The following is a 15,249-nucleotide window of genomic DNA, read 5'->3' as shown; positions in this document are numbered from 1 at the left end:
TCGAAATTTTCGATATCAAAAAAGTGGGCGTGGTTATAGTCAGATTTCGTTCATTTTAAATAGGGATCTGAGATGAGTTCCCAGGAGCTTACATACCAATTTTTGGATAAGGCTGGTATTTCCACATTTTTTCGGCGCTGCTCAGTCGTTTTGAAGTTATACTTCTTTATGCGCGTTATGAAAAATTTATGAGAGTGAAATTTAAACAAGTAAAGGTTTCTAAGTTCGGGTGTAACCGAACATTATATACTCAGCGTGAGCTTCAATTATACATTTCATTTCAGAAAAATTACTTTTCATCATAACACGTGGCACCGCCCGTTTAAAAAAAAAAATGTCTACCCATTTCCTCTTACAATATAACTTGATAAGTGAAATATCATTGATTCAAAACAAAGTTATAGCTTATTATTTTAGTCTACGACCCTTCTAAACTTGTTTTTTATCTAATTTGCCGTGGTCTTTAACCTATCCCGTCCATTTTTACTAGAAATATTTCCTACTATAGGTATAATTTGTGTACCCAATTTTATTACGATCCGTTAATTTTTCTTCGAGTTATGGCTCCCGAAACATAGAAAATTTCTTAGTCATAAAAGCGGAGGTGCCACACCCATTTTCAAAAATTTTAGTGTTTTCCAATTTAATGTTATAATTCAATTTAAAAAGTAAAATTCTATTGATACAAAGCTCTTTTTCGCTAAGATATAGCTTATTATTTTCGTCTACGACCATTTTAAAAATCTTTTATATAAAAGTGGGCGTGGTCTTCAATCGATCTCGTCCATTTTTTTCAGAAATATTTCCTACTATAGGGAAAATCTGTGTACCGAATTTTATTGCGATCCGTTAATTTTTCTTCGAGTTATGGCTCCGGAAACATAGAAAATTCCTTAGTCATAAAAGGGGCGGGGCCACGCCCATATTTTAAAATTTGAAGTTTTCCTATTTATTGTTATAAATCCACTTGGGAAATTAAATACCATTTATATAAAGCTCTTGTTTGCAAATATATAGCTTATTTTATTCCTCCACGACCCTTTTAAAAATCTTTTATATAAAAGTGGGCGTGGTCCTTAACCGATTCCGTTAATTTTTCTTGAAAGCATTTCTTATAGTAAGGGGAACCTCACCGAATTTTGTTACGACAGGTTTAACGCTTTTTCATTTATGATTAATAATATTTGTGAAATTGATTTTATCACAAGTGAGCGGTACCACGCCCATTTTAAAAATTTTTTTCAAATTTTTATTAAGAGTCTTAATATCAGTCCACATGTCCAATTTCAGCATTCTAGGTGTATTATTTTCTTCTCTATGTGTGGTTGTATTTAAAAATAATAACATTCGATTAATTCGCGAATTTATGCTACACTTAATGTGAGGAAATACATTTTTATTTATCAAAATTTGCAAATTTAAACTGAACTGTATGGACAAGGTTTTTCCAGTCCCCTTATTGTTTTATTGAAATTAATTATTAGCGTCCAATTAAAAACTATTTTTGAATGATGACCCGGGGTGGGCGTGAGCTTAGCACCTGCTAAGCGACCATATATGTATACGATAAGCAAGAGCCCAACGGCCACTTCGTCAAAATCAACGACAGCTCTTTTAGTTTGATTTCGATGGTCCAACAGTAAGAAAGTGTCGCACACGCGATTAAAACAGAGTACCAAAGAATGCGTGTGACACGTGCTTACCGTTCAAGCATTGAAATCAAACTAAATAAATAACTGATTTTGCTTTCGTGATCGCTACGCGTTATTGTTTACTAACTCATTCCCAATTTGGTAACTGTGTAAATGTAGTGGTGCCCACCGCTGATGATGACAAAGAGGTATACATAAGTAAACTCAATTTCTATATTCCTATAGATGCCGTCTTATACTGTTTTCACACATTGAATAATAACGGCAGTTTTCTACATTAAGACGCTTAGTGAGCTCAATCTTCCCTACAAAATTCGAATCTATAATTATTTCATTAGTAGCTAATCGAATGCTTAATGAAGTCAAAAGCACAATGCAACTCTGTTTGGAGCGTTCAGTTTCTCAGTTTTTGGTGGGTTCAGTGCTTAAAAATGTCATTTGTCAAAGTAAATGTCATTGTCTGCATGGCGGAACGATACAAGGTGGCCACATCGAACAGCTGATTATAACCTTTTTTTATTTGATTTGATACATCAACTTCCGCCGCATTACGATGTTGACATTTGTCCATCGAATTTACAAAAACAAAGTACATGGAATTCTTATTTATGTATGTAGGTATGTCACCATTCTGCCACCTTGTATCATTCCGCCATGATTGTCTGTCATATAGCATTGTCATTTTATTCGCTTGACATTTCATCCTTCATACTAATCGAACAGTTACTTCTGTGTGAAAGCAAAAAATTTACGATTTCATTAGAAGGTGAAATGAGATCATTAAGTTTCTGTGTGAAAACAGTATTAAGCTCATTAAATTTTACGAATATGTGAAAGATGAACAAACGTTTAAATCGGTAGCAAATTAACATCCCATTAACACTTAATACAATACCTTGATTATGTCAACGCATTTAGTTTCGAGCAGTGTTGTTGATCAAAATTTAGTGCACTGCCCCACCTATGGTTTTGTGGGAGGAGAACACAATAGAACTAATTAGCAGTTTGTAAACAGATAGAACTAATTAAGTATTCCCTTTGTACTTTTCTCTATTTGTTCCTTAAAAATACAGTCATTGTACACACATCACATAATCGTTCTCAAACTAATATACCAACTCAATTGTGCAAATACTTACAGTGATGGAAAGAAGAATAGGGACAATTTACTCCCAAATACTAAATCAACTATATCAGCAGAACTTAAATATCTTCCTTGGAATAGTGCACCCTATAAAAATAACATTTAAAGGTTTTTGCAATAAATTACATTTTATGACTCAATAACCTGTATTACTATTTTAATTTACTTTACATGTATAATCGCATTGGTGTTGTTATTTGTTTTTTTTTTTTTTGTTTTAGGTGTATCACCTATATAGGTCTACTGCTCGTGGTCAGAAAAATATGATTGTGTGGATTTTATTTTGTACAGCTCTAATGTGGATATAAACACATCGATATATATACAATTTTCTTCACAAATACTAATAGTATTTTTTCTGCACTTATCAAAAATTGGGATTGGAAAATAGAAATTAATCTCTCGCTGGTGGATCCGACTCAAGTCTTGACACTTTAATTTTCGAAAGTAATAGAATGGAGGATTTTTACTCTAAATGGTAAGCAACCATGATAGGTGACACAGCGACGCAGAAATCTCAGGATGCCACTCCCCACACAGTGTCAGCATATTTCTTGGCAGCTGCGAAACAACCATATTCCCCATGGCAATCGTCCCTATATACTACGCGAGGCAATGTCATAAATTCGTGCGCTCATTGACCAAGGCTTTCAAAACCGTTTTTGGCATCCCCAATCCAACAACTTGCGAGGTCACACTTTGCTCCTCTGATCTAAGCAAAGGATTTGTACCAATGCTAATTACCCACAAACTCACTAATTTTATCCCAACTAATAAAGTCTCCAAAGTCAGCTGAACCCTGCAAAAATCGACATGGTTATCACGGTATAACCCCCAAGAAACCCTTGTCGCTCATATTCGGATGGGTACCCAGGGAGCAGTCCGGTAACTAGTATCGGTCTTCACCACTTAAGTCAGTGAGGCAACATAACCGGATCTCAGCAGCCTACTCAAGCGCTTTTGCGAATAGGAAGACACCCCAGCAACCCGATCAAGATCGAGAGCCAATGTTGTGAGGCCCTCTAAAGCACCACAACAGGCGACTCCCTGAAGGACGCATTATATACAGCACCTCTACAAGTTCGTTTTCGAAAACGACTTCGAAAAAATGTATTGCAAAATCGTAGTCAAATAAGAAGATCAATACTTCCAAAGAACTCTCTTTAGGAAAGCCCCTCACAATCCGAAAGCAGATTTCAAAATAAATAACCGCAACTTGTCACATGATCCAAGTGATTTATTAGCCCTCACTCCAATGCACTTCCTTCCAGGAGCCCCCTGAGCATCCTTGCCAGAAACGAATGCCGAAAACTTATCTACGACTACAAAATAACAAAGGTTAAAGGTTCTGTATCACCAATTTAGCTCACGATGAAAGAATTATACAAGATATATACTAAATGGAAACATCCCCTCTCGAATAAACCTTTAAAATAAATAAAAGGGACATTCTTAATAGTATATACAATAATTATACTTAATAAAGTTTATACTTATCTACAATTAAAAGAAGAGTTGTGGCGCGTTTTTATTTCTAAAAGTGAAATACCGATATTTTCTTAGTGCTCCATATATGGGATATACAAGTGCAGTTTCATAGGGCTTTATAAGAAGCTTCAACAGCAATTCTTTACCATTTATAATGCAAAAATATCAATAAACACGTTTTGTCCCTATAATGTTTTCCATTCCAAACCTCTACTCTTTCACCTCTTCGCAAAAGAACAACCTTTAAATGCTATTTTTATAGGGCGCATTATTATTATTATTATATCCCGAGAGTTTGACGAATCTCTGCCGAGGGGTGACCCCGGGTAGAAAAACTTTTTTTCTAAATTTTTGATGTTAGTTTGCCCGGGAGTTGAACCCAGTACCCAGCACCACGTCGGCTACTACAGGCTGGGTACACTCAAAAACATGAGAGTGCTAATATATCGCTGTGTTAATGTCTTTATTTTTGTATTCATTAATCGAATGTACCTAATTTAAAATGTTTTCTTGTCACACTTATGCTGCTACAATCACAAAAATTTAGTAGGCTGTCTTTTTTCCAATTCAAAACTCATTTTTATTTACACAACAAAATTTTGTATAAATAGCACCCACATATTTCGACTTCCTTCACTTTAAACTAAAAAATAGACGGAAAATCATAAATTAAAATGAACTTACGCAATTCTTTCGTGATATTGTATGTCCTCCTTAGCAGCCTTTTGATTAATACGAATTCGACATATCGTGTTATAGGAGGCAGAGATTCGAATAGACCGTATTTGGTGGCAATACGTAATGACGAGTGTTATCGATGCGTTGGTACTTTGCTCACTTTGAACAAGGTTCTGACATCTGAATTTTGCTTGGAAGGTGTACTCCTGTCTGACATCACTGTTAATGCTGGTACAGCCAATTTGAATATAGCAGGAAAAAATAGCGCTGCGGCTCGTATAATTCGTCCATGTCATTTCAATCATCCGAGAATGGAAGAAATTGATATAGTCGTGATTGTATTAAAAAGAACATTCACCAAAAGCCCATTTATAAAACCAATATCTTTATGCGAAACTGAATTAGACGTGGGCAAAAAATTGTAAGTTAGTGGATGGGGTCCGAAAGATGGATACATAGGGCCAGCTTCGGATATACTCCAATCTACTGAATTTGTAGTAACCCCAATCAACGAATGTAAAGATTTTTATGCGCGTCGTTATGCGGAAGCAGGGAAAAATTTCCCAACAACAGTAATTTGTTTAAGAGATTTGGGAGGGACTAGTGATACATGTTGGGGAGATGCTGGTGCACCGGCCATTGCGGAAGGAAAACTTTGTGCGGTGCTAGTAGGTGGGATGAACTTCTATAAGTCGACTTTATATACAAGTGTAAAAACTAAGTATGTTCGAGCTTTTCTAGAATTTGCGAAATACAATAAATTGCAAAGTGTTTTTTTTTTAAATCGGCTGCTGAGTTCACCTAACTCGGCTGAACGCCCCATTTCAGATCTTTTTTCATAAACATCCTAGCTCACGTCAAAGCATAGAATTTATGCTAAGATAGAGCGTTCTCGGAACGGCAGCGGAGATATGGTGATATTTCAATAAGCAGTCCAAATGGCAATATTTCTCTTTGTGTTATTTACAAATAAATAATAAAAAATATAACTGCGATTTAAAATAAAAAAAACTTTGGCTGTATTCATTTGAGATGTGACGCATGCAAATGCCTTAGGTTGTGAGATCAAACTTTAAACATAGCTTTAAAGTTCCCCCGTTTATGAATAGAACATGATACAAAAAGGAACTACCGATATAAAGCCCGGTTTTTCAGAACAAGTTCAACTCAATTTGTCAATTAAACTACGTTTAAACTTATTCTGCAGTTTTTCAGTCGACTTTAACTGAAGTTTAAGCTAAGCTTAAGCGGCCGCTCTGCCAGGGTTAAACTCTAGTTAACCTATTAGTTATTTGCGTTCATACGAAATGGCGTCATATACCCAACAAGCATTTGGGCTTGAGTACCCTTAGAGCTCATGTTTATAACTAGGCATACTTCTAAAATCTCAAAAGTTGTTTCGAAACAGTGGCTCAACTCGAGAATCATAGCGCACTCAGCAAAAGAGGGAACCTTTTATAAAGCAAAATATGCTATTACTTAAGTTGAAAAAATGTAATTAACAACTTGCGGTTCTCTAACTGGACTCAAATGTATGATTCAATGATGTTGATGTAGGATCTTCGGTGTGGCAGGCCGAGCACGCTACCATCACACCACGGCGTCCGCCTATATAATTTATTCCTGATTAATTACGCTTCATTACTGCTATCAACCAAGTGTTTATTTCTAACAATAAACAGCTGTTGGTTTTGGTCGTTGTAGCGGCAGCCTGTGGGTTAATGCGATGGTAAGGATGTTCAAACATTTACGTATGTATCTGGGTGCATATACCAGCATAGCTAGGTTTACATGTGTTAGTAACTGGTAGGAAGCAAACACATGGGTAGATGTTCGAACATGAATCTGTTAGTATACGTGAAGTTAGTATACGTGAAGTTAGTTCGTGAAAGTTTATATCCGTCGTTTCCCGCCAAAATAGGATTGTATGTATTGGTGTCTTTCGTTCTTGAGTGAAAGTGGTGAGAAAGAAAGGCTTTTGATTTATGGGGTACGACCACCAAACGATTGCAGAGAATGTCTCAAAAGAAAAGTTGACTTAAGTGAGTGCGGAAGCAAGTTTTAATTATGTATATTTTTTTTTTGCGGATAAAAAAGTTCGCGTTTTTTTTCATAAAACCGTGCTAACGGGTAATTTAGCGGAATCCCAAGGAGGAACCGGGATCCCATACCCTGCTTGACAACAGCCCATGGTGCATGTGGACTAATAGTATAATTAAAAAAAAAATGTTAAATGTGAAAATTAATTTAAATAAAATTACATACCTACAATCAATAAAATTTAGTGAAATAAATGAAATTTTATACAAAGATAAAATTAAGTAAAAAAATAAAATAAAATAATGAAAGTTAAAAGTAAAATTAAATTAAAATAAATTAGCTAAAATTATAAAATAAAATAAGATATAAAACTAATTAAAATAAAATAACATACATAGATACGTAAAGTGATAAATTTGAGTAAAATCTAATACCTAGATAACCTTAAATATATAGATAAAAAAAATCAAATAAATAAATAAAATGACATAACTAGATGACATTCAATAAATATAGTGAGTCCACATGCACCCTAATGTATCTTTCTCGTTCGCCATGACCCTAGTCCCTAATATTCTTCCCTCTGCACATTTAGATTGCTGCGCAAAAATATGAATTTGCCGCCATCACGAGCCACAAACGCAAAAATAAGGCGAGGTAGTATTAAAATTAAAGGAACTTGCCACACCAGCCACCAACACAGTCTAAACACACAAAAGCGGGGTAGTATTTCATATAGAGGAAGGGGAAGCATACAGACGGTACCAGGCTATACGTCAAGGGAGTAAAGGGGCATCTGAGCGCTCCTGTCCTGGTACCGCAATCATTACACTTGAGCATAGCCTGGAGGAACACTAATTGGAGTAGAAAAGCAAGCCCGAGGAGAGAGGCCAAGAAGGGAGCAGAGTTATCCGTGCGCCGCTGCCGGAATCTATATTGTTTTTTTTATATTGTATTTGAATTTTGTTGAACTTAGCTGATATTGTTTTAGTTAGTTTTAATCACGATTTCATTACGTGAGTTTGATTAGTTCAAATTTTAAATTTAGCCTGTTAAGGTAATTTAACTGGAGTCTAAATCTATTCAATTTCCTTGTGAGTTTTTTTACTTTTATGAATTTATTTTGTTCTTGAAACCTGTGTAATTGTTAATATTTCTCCTGTTGCGTTCCGTTTCCTTACTCCTGCCCACCGTTTTTGCTATCTTTTCAACATTTCACCTGTTACTTATTTACCTATTATTCCTTATCTTACTTTCTTGCCTATCGTCCCACATTCAACCTTTGCTTGGTCTTTTTGTTCGCTTCAATACCTAATTTCTTATATTTTGCTTTCTGGCTTTTTCCCGTTTTTATACATTTCATGAAAATGAAATGGTATATTAATTTCGTCACGAAACCCATAATTGTAAGTCCTTAAAGGAAAATAGATAGATGCACCATTAAGTATACAGAAATAATCAGGTTGAAGAGCTGAGTTGATTTAGCCATGTCCGTCTGGCCATCTGTCCGTCTGTCTGTTTGTATGCAAACTAGTCCCTCAATTTTTGAGATATCTTGATAAAATTTGGTGAGCGGGTGTATTTGGGTGCCCGATTAGACATTTGTCGGAACCGGCCGGATCGGAACACTATAGCATATATCCTCCATACAACCGATTTTTCAGAAAAAGAGGATTTTTGTAATATCTTACTCAATTTAACAGATTGAAGCTTCAAACTTCACCATATACTTTCGTATATTGCACATATTGTTGCCTGAAAAAATTGATGAGATCGGTAGTATATATAGTATATATCCCCCACAACCGATTGTTCAGATAACAAACTTTTCGTAATTACTGCCCTATTTTAAGAGCTAGAGGATTCAAATTTCAACGAATGCTTACGTATATAGCATATATTGTTGTCTGAAAAAATCATACAGATCAGTGGTATACATAGTAAATATATGGTGGTATATATAGAATATATATATATAGTATATATATATATATATATATTTTCGCAATTTTAGCCCCATTTTAACAGCTAGAAGCTTCAAATTTCACCGAATGCTTACGTATATGGCATATATTTTGTGTCTGAAAAAATCATAGAGATCGGTTGTATATATAGTCTATATCTTATACAACCGATTGTTCAGATAAGAAACTTTTCGTAATTACTGCCCTATTTTAAGAGATAGAGGATTCAAATTTCAACGAATGCTTACGTATATAGCATATATTGTTGTCTGAAAAAATCATACAGATCAGTGGTATATATAGTATATATATGGTGGTATATATAGAATATATATATATAGTATATATATTTTTTTTTTTCGCAATTTTAGCCCATTTTAACAGCTAGAAGCTTCAAATTTCACCGAATGCTTACGTATATGGCATATATTTTGTGTCTGAAAAAATCATAGAGATCGGTTGTGTATATAGTATATATCTCATACAACCGATTGTTCAGATAAGAAACTTTTCGGAATTTCTACCCCACTTTTACAGCTAGAAGCTTCAAATTTCACCGATTACTTACGTAAGTATATAGTATACATTGTTGTCTGAAAAAATCATAGAGATCGGTGGTATATATATTATATACTTTATATAAACTGTAATTTTTGCCCCTTTTTTACGGATAGAAGCTTAAAATTTCACCGATTGCTTACGTAAGTATATAGTATACATTGTTGTTTCAAAAAATCATAGAGATCGGTGATATATATAATATATATATGATGGTATATATAGTATATATATATTTTTTTTTTGCGATTTCGGCCCCATTTTAACAGCTAGAAGCTTCAAATTTCACCAAATGCTTACGTATATAGCATATATTGATGTCTGAAAAAATCATTGAGATCGGTGGTATACATAGTATATATCTCATACAACCGATTGTTCAGATAAGAAACTTTGCGCAATTTCTGCCCCGTTTTAACAGCTAGATGCTTCAAATTTCACCAAATGCTTACGTATATAGCATATATTGTTGTCTGAAAAAATCATAGAGATCTGTGGTATATATATTATATACTTCATATAAACTGTAATTTTTGCCCCTTTTTAACGGATAGAAGCTTCAAAATTCATCAAATTTCATCAAATAGTTACGTTTACGTCATATATTTTTGAAATACGTGATTCGTTTTCATAGTTTTTACATGCAGACCACAAAAAACGTGAAGCTTTTTATCTCACACAAAGTACCGACCTATTTTTATACCTTTTATGAAAATGAAATGGTATATTAATTTCGTCACGAAACCCAAAATTGTAAGTCCTTAAAGGAAAATAGATAGACCCACCATTAAGTATACCGAAATAATCAGGTTGAAGAGCTGAGTTGATTTAGCCATGTCGGTCTGTCCGTCTGTCTGTTTGTATGCAAACTCGTCCCTCAATTTTTGAGATATCTTGATAAAATTTGGCGAGCAGGTGTATTTGGGTGTCCGATTAGACATTTGTCGGAACCGGCCGGATCAGACCACTATAGCATACAACCGATTTTTCAGAAAAAGAGGATTTTTGTAATATCTTACTCAATTTAACAGATTGAAGCTTCAAACTTCACCACATACTTTCGTATATTGCACATATTGTTGCCTGAAAAAATTGATGAGATCGGTAGTATATATAGTATATATCCCCCACAACCGATTGTTCAGATAAGAAACTTTTCGTAATTACTGCCCTATTTTAAGAGCTAGAGGATTCACATTTCAACGAATGCTTACGTATATAGCATATATTGTTGTCTGAAAAAATCATACAGATCGGTGGTATATATAGTATATATATGGCTGCTACTGCTGGTGTTGGCACCTTAAGCCCCTGGTGGCAAGTTGAACGCAGTGCACCAAAGCATTGCCGTCGTAAAAAAGTTCAGGATTTAGTATTTGAGCAAACGTTAGAAGCATTTACCGATTCGTCGTGAGTTCTTAACTATGTTATGTTATGCTATGTTACTTTATGTTACTTAATTTATTTCTTACTAAACCCTTTTATTACATTTTTTGATGTTTTGCACAGTTTCATACAAGCTTTTCCTGTTTCAACAACAAGGATTTATGTATACAATTTCTATTTCTATTGTTAGCTAAGAAATAATACATTCAACTTATCTTTCATAATTTTATATAGAAGGGGCATTCCGTGCCAAGGCATTCCAGCGATTAATTGCATCAAAGATTTCGGTGAAGTTCGGACATTCGAAAGACGTTTTTATTTATTTATCTATATGAAACGGTTGTGCATTGGACTCGGTCTCCATGCCAATTAAAAAAGTTGCAAAAGATCACCTCTAAATTTAAAGAAACCACTTTATCCTTGAAAATTGATTCAAGGGTTTTTTTTTTTGTTTGTTTTTTTAGAAATGGTTATTTGACATGCGATTTTTAGAATAGAGACGTCATTATGTCTTGGGAACTCTTTAATTCCTTCTAATGTCTTCGGTAGAATGTTTCGACGTTTCCACTTATTGTCATGTTTATAGTTTGATAAGCCTAGAAGACAATAAAAAAGTGGATGCATTACCAACATCACTGACAGCAAATCATTAAATCTTCATCCGTAACTCTTCCTGAAACCTTTTCCCTCGTATACTCCCACCTTGCATAATTCACAGTTTCGATTTTATATCTATCAACAGTGACATGCCTGCCAAAACGCAAATGCGCTGACACTTTGCTTGACGACAGCAGATACTTCGTTTTGTCCTCCTCCTCGTTCGCCATCAAAACTATATTTGCCAGTTCAAAGTAGAACTTTAGGCCGATTATGTTAATGTCATCATCATATTGCTAAGTTGTTGTTTAATTTTCTCTAGCATCGGCTCCGACAGGTCCTTGCCATGTCTGTCCGACCTTGTAGAAGGTCCAATAAGCGTATTAACGGTGAGTTTGAGTCCTTCGAACAATACGGAGCGAAGATCCCGGGTTCACGCCCGGACAAAAGCAACATCAAAATTTTAGAAACAAGTTTTTTCAATTAGAAGAAAATTTTTCTAAAGCGGTCGCCCCTCGGCAGTGTTTTCGCAAGCACTCCGATGTACTTCTGTCATGAAAGCTCTCAGTGAAAACTCATCTGCCTTGCAGATGCCGTTCGGAGTTGGTATAAATTAAGTAGGTCCCGTCCCGCCAAATTGTAAGCAAAATTAAAAAAAAGGTGCACGACTTTAATTGGAAGAAAAGCTCTTCCAAAAATCTCTTCGGAGGTTGTCGCGCTTATATGCTTCTTTCTCTCCATAAATGCTTGGTTGCAGATGAATGAGTTATTAACGAATTTCGTCTTTAAGCGGATAGTGCGGTGACCTTCGCCCACATAAATATTTAATATCTTAGCTGCCATTTCGAAAGCACCCTATCTCAGTCAGCAATTGTCAGGTGAGATAGTGTGTTCACAATGAAAAACTGAAAGAGGCGGTGTTCTTCAATAAAATTCTGCGATAGGGTGCTGCGTCGATATCTAAAGCCTTTTTCGGGAAATAAGCTGCGCACATTACAATATTAAAAAACTCGTATTTATGGCTCAAGAGGAAGCGGGAGCAGGGAATATGAAATATAAGGAATTGAATAAGGAGAGCGAGATAATAAGGGAAAGGGGGAGCGAGAGAAAGGATTATAAGTATAAAGCCAGTGATAAGGAGGATTATTCGAAGTGGGAGAAATGGAAAAGTAGGGGAGAAAAAATATAGTAAGCTATAAAAACTTCTCCCAGATGTTTAAAAAAAACCGAAATGTTGAGTTATTCAGTGGGCACAACCGGTCGGATTTATTCGTGTCTCAGGGTGTATCAATAATATTGACTTAACTCTAGTTTTCAAGCCTATAGTAGACTAAGAAGCCACATTTATCAACTGCTTTTGGCGTTGCTGTGCATACGTCTCGAAACTTTCGCAAACCTTATTTGAGTTAATTTCTTACTTATTCATTCATTCTCTCACAATTTCGTAAAGGCGAAAAAGATTGGGGATTCCTTCGGATTGGTTATTTGAATGTCCGAGTGAAGAATACAACGGAAGCGTTCAGCAACTTCTTGGTAGTGGGCAATTGGTATACACTCTCTCACGCGGCAATGGCAAATCGTCATCACCAGCGATCTCACCGACACCATCTACAAGGTCGTCGTCATCTTCCACAAAGTGGTAGGACTATGCGGAATCCGATGATGATGAAGACGAAACCATCAGGGTTTGGAACGTCACACCATCATAAAGGTAGCAACAGTAGTAATAGTAAACTATTGGGTCGCGTGCCAGTATTGCTGTTAATATGAATAATTTAACGCATCAATTGGAAAAATTGCACAAATCCTGGGGCTCGACAGATAACATAATGCCACCACCACAAATTATCGATACCCTTATAAAGAGACGACAAAAATTTGCAACGACACCAACAACACGTTCCTCGGTAACATCGTCCATCTCCACAGATTCATCACGTGGTTCTATTTCTTCAACAAATTCTAGTACGAATTTTATTGCGGTCTATAGTAGTACCCCAACAACACCAAATCAACAACGTGCACCTAGCGGGCGTGTACAGTCGGATATGATAATGGGTGGTCGTACATCGATGAGCAGTGGTAATTTACAATCTTCGCTCTTGAAGTATACATGCAAAGGTTCATACATCTTGATATGTAAATAATGTACTAAGTGGCTCAATTAACTATAATGATGTTCCGTGCATATGTGTATGAACTAATTATATATACTACTAGAAGACCCGGCAGACGTTGTCCTGCCCTAAATTTGGCCTATCTGCATACATTTTAATAAGCTTTTTCCGTCTGGCTCTGCCCTCCCCCCTCTCACTTTTTCCTAATACTTTTATTCACTCCTCCCTCCGTCTTTTTCGCTTCACCTATCTCCATCTTCGTCTCATTCTGTCTCTTTCTCAATCTCCTTCTCTCTTTTCTATTCTCTCAATTTCTTCTCATTCTTATCCTCTACACAACTAAAGACTCTCCCGAATTAAAAAAAATGTCGTAGTACCTCAAAATCGCGGCCCGCCTCAGGGGCTCTAGGGACTCCCTTTGGGTCGACGGGGGGTAAAGTTACAAGGTCGGTTCTGCCGATGGTACCCCCCACCCCCTGCCCCGGCCTATTGGGCAGCCCTAACACATATTCCAGGGACTCCCTTTGGTCGACGGGGGGTAAAGTTACAAGGTCGGTCCTGCCGATGGTACTTAACCTACCGGCCTATTGGGCAACCCTAATATTTTGTCATCATCTCATCTGAGTAAGACGGGGCTCACCCCATGCACCACCATCTCTCTCTCTCTCTCTCTCTCCTGGATTCAAGGTTGTGGATATTTTAGCCTGAGAGCCGCGTGTGTGTGTGTGTTCGAAATCAAAGCACTAATTTACTGTGTATTTATTTAGGTGGGGGAAGTGGGACCTCCATCCGACTCTGGATTGACTTGAGCATACCTCAGCCTTTGACCAAACCCACCTCGTAACGGTTTATAACTCAACTAAGTTGGATTTTAATTAAAACAATTCAACTCCGTTTGGTATTACACGTTATTTCAGTTGAAGTTGAATTGATGTTGCCAACCTTAAAAGTGATGATTTGACAGATAAATTAACAGCTGATCAATTTGTGGCGGAAATTTTAGCATTTTCAAAAGTATTTTTTTTTACTAATACCAAAATGATATTAGCTTAGATTTACATATTTTATAACGACGAAAATGTTGGTGACAAAATTGCTATGTCACGAATACCGAAAAAATTCGCTTCATCATTCCAATCCCTTGGAACTACTAAGCACCAAGTAAGAAAACGCGACAAATGATGAGCTCCTAATAAAGTTATTTTGCAGATTTGTAAGTTATTTTCGGTTAAGTAATGAAGCATTTTGCTCCTTAAAATTATGCACTACACTTCGACTCTCTTGAGAGATAAAAAATTTTCAATGGTCATGGGTCCAAAACGCATCTTTTAACACCCCTTCCGATAATTTTGGACGAGTTTTAGCAGTTGTGAGCTAAAGTAAAGAATTACCAAATTTTAGCTCGTTCAAAAAATATTTACGAAAAACCGAAAAATAACCCCGGAGGTGGGATCCATAGTATTTTTACGCAGAATACCTTTCTGCATTGGCGGCCTTTGGCCGCGCTTATAAAATATTACCCTGGGTAGCTTCAACACCGGTTTGGAGACCAAAACTATATCCGCTCAAAACACTTATGTTCACAATTTTTTTGTGGGTACGACAACATTACAACAACCACATGA

At 36.0% G+C, this 15,249-nt stretch overlaps 1 pseudogene; it reads left to right on the top strand.

Annotated features, from left to right (window-relative positions):
* Window positions 1–2,001: 2,001 nt before the first annotated feature.
* On the top strand, window positions 2,002–13,654 carry LOC137235711 (uncharacterized; annotated as a pseudogene).
* Window positions 13,655–15,249: the final 1,595 nt, after the last annotated feature.

The sequence above is a fragment of the Eurosta solidaginis genome, unplaced genomic scaffold (genome assembly GCF_040869045.1).
Source record: "Eurosta solidaginis isolate ZX-2024a unplaced genomic scaffold, ASM4086904v1 ctg00001056.1, whole genome shotgun sequence".
Taxonomy (NCBI): Eukaryota; Metazoa; Arthropoda; class Insecta; order Diptera; family Tephritidae; genus Eurosta; species Eurosta solidaginis.
The sequence above is the reverse complement of the archived record's forward strand: the minus strand, read 5'-3'. Positions and strand labels throughout refer to the sequence as shown.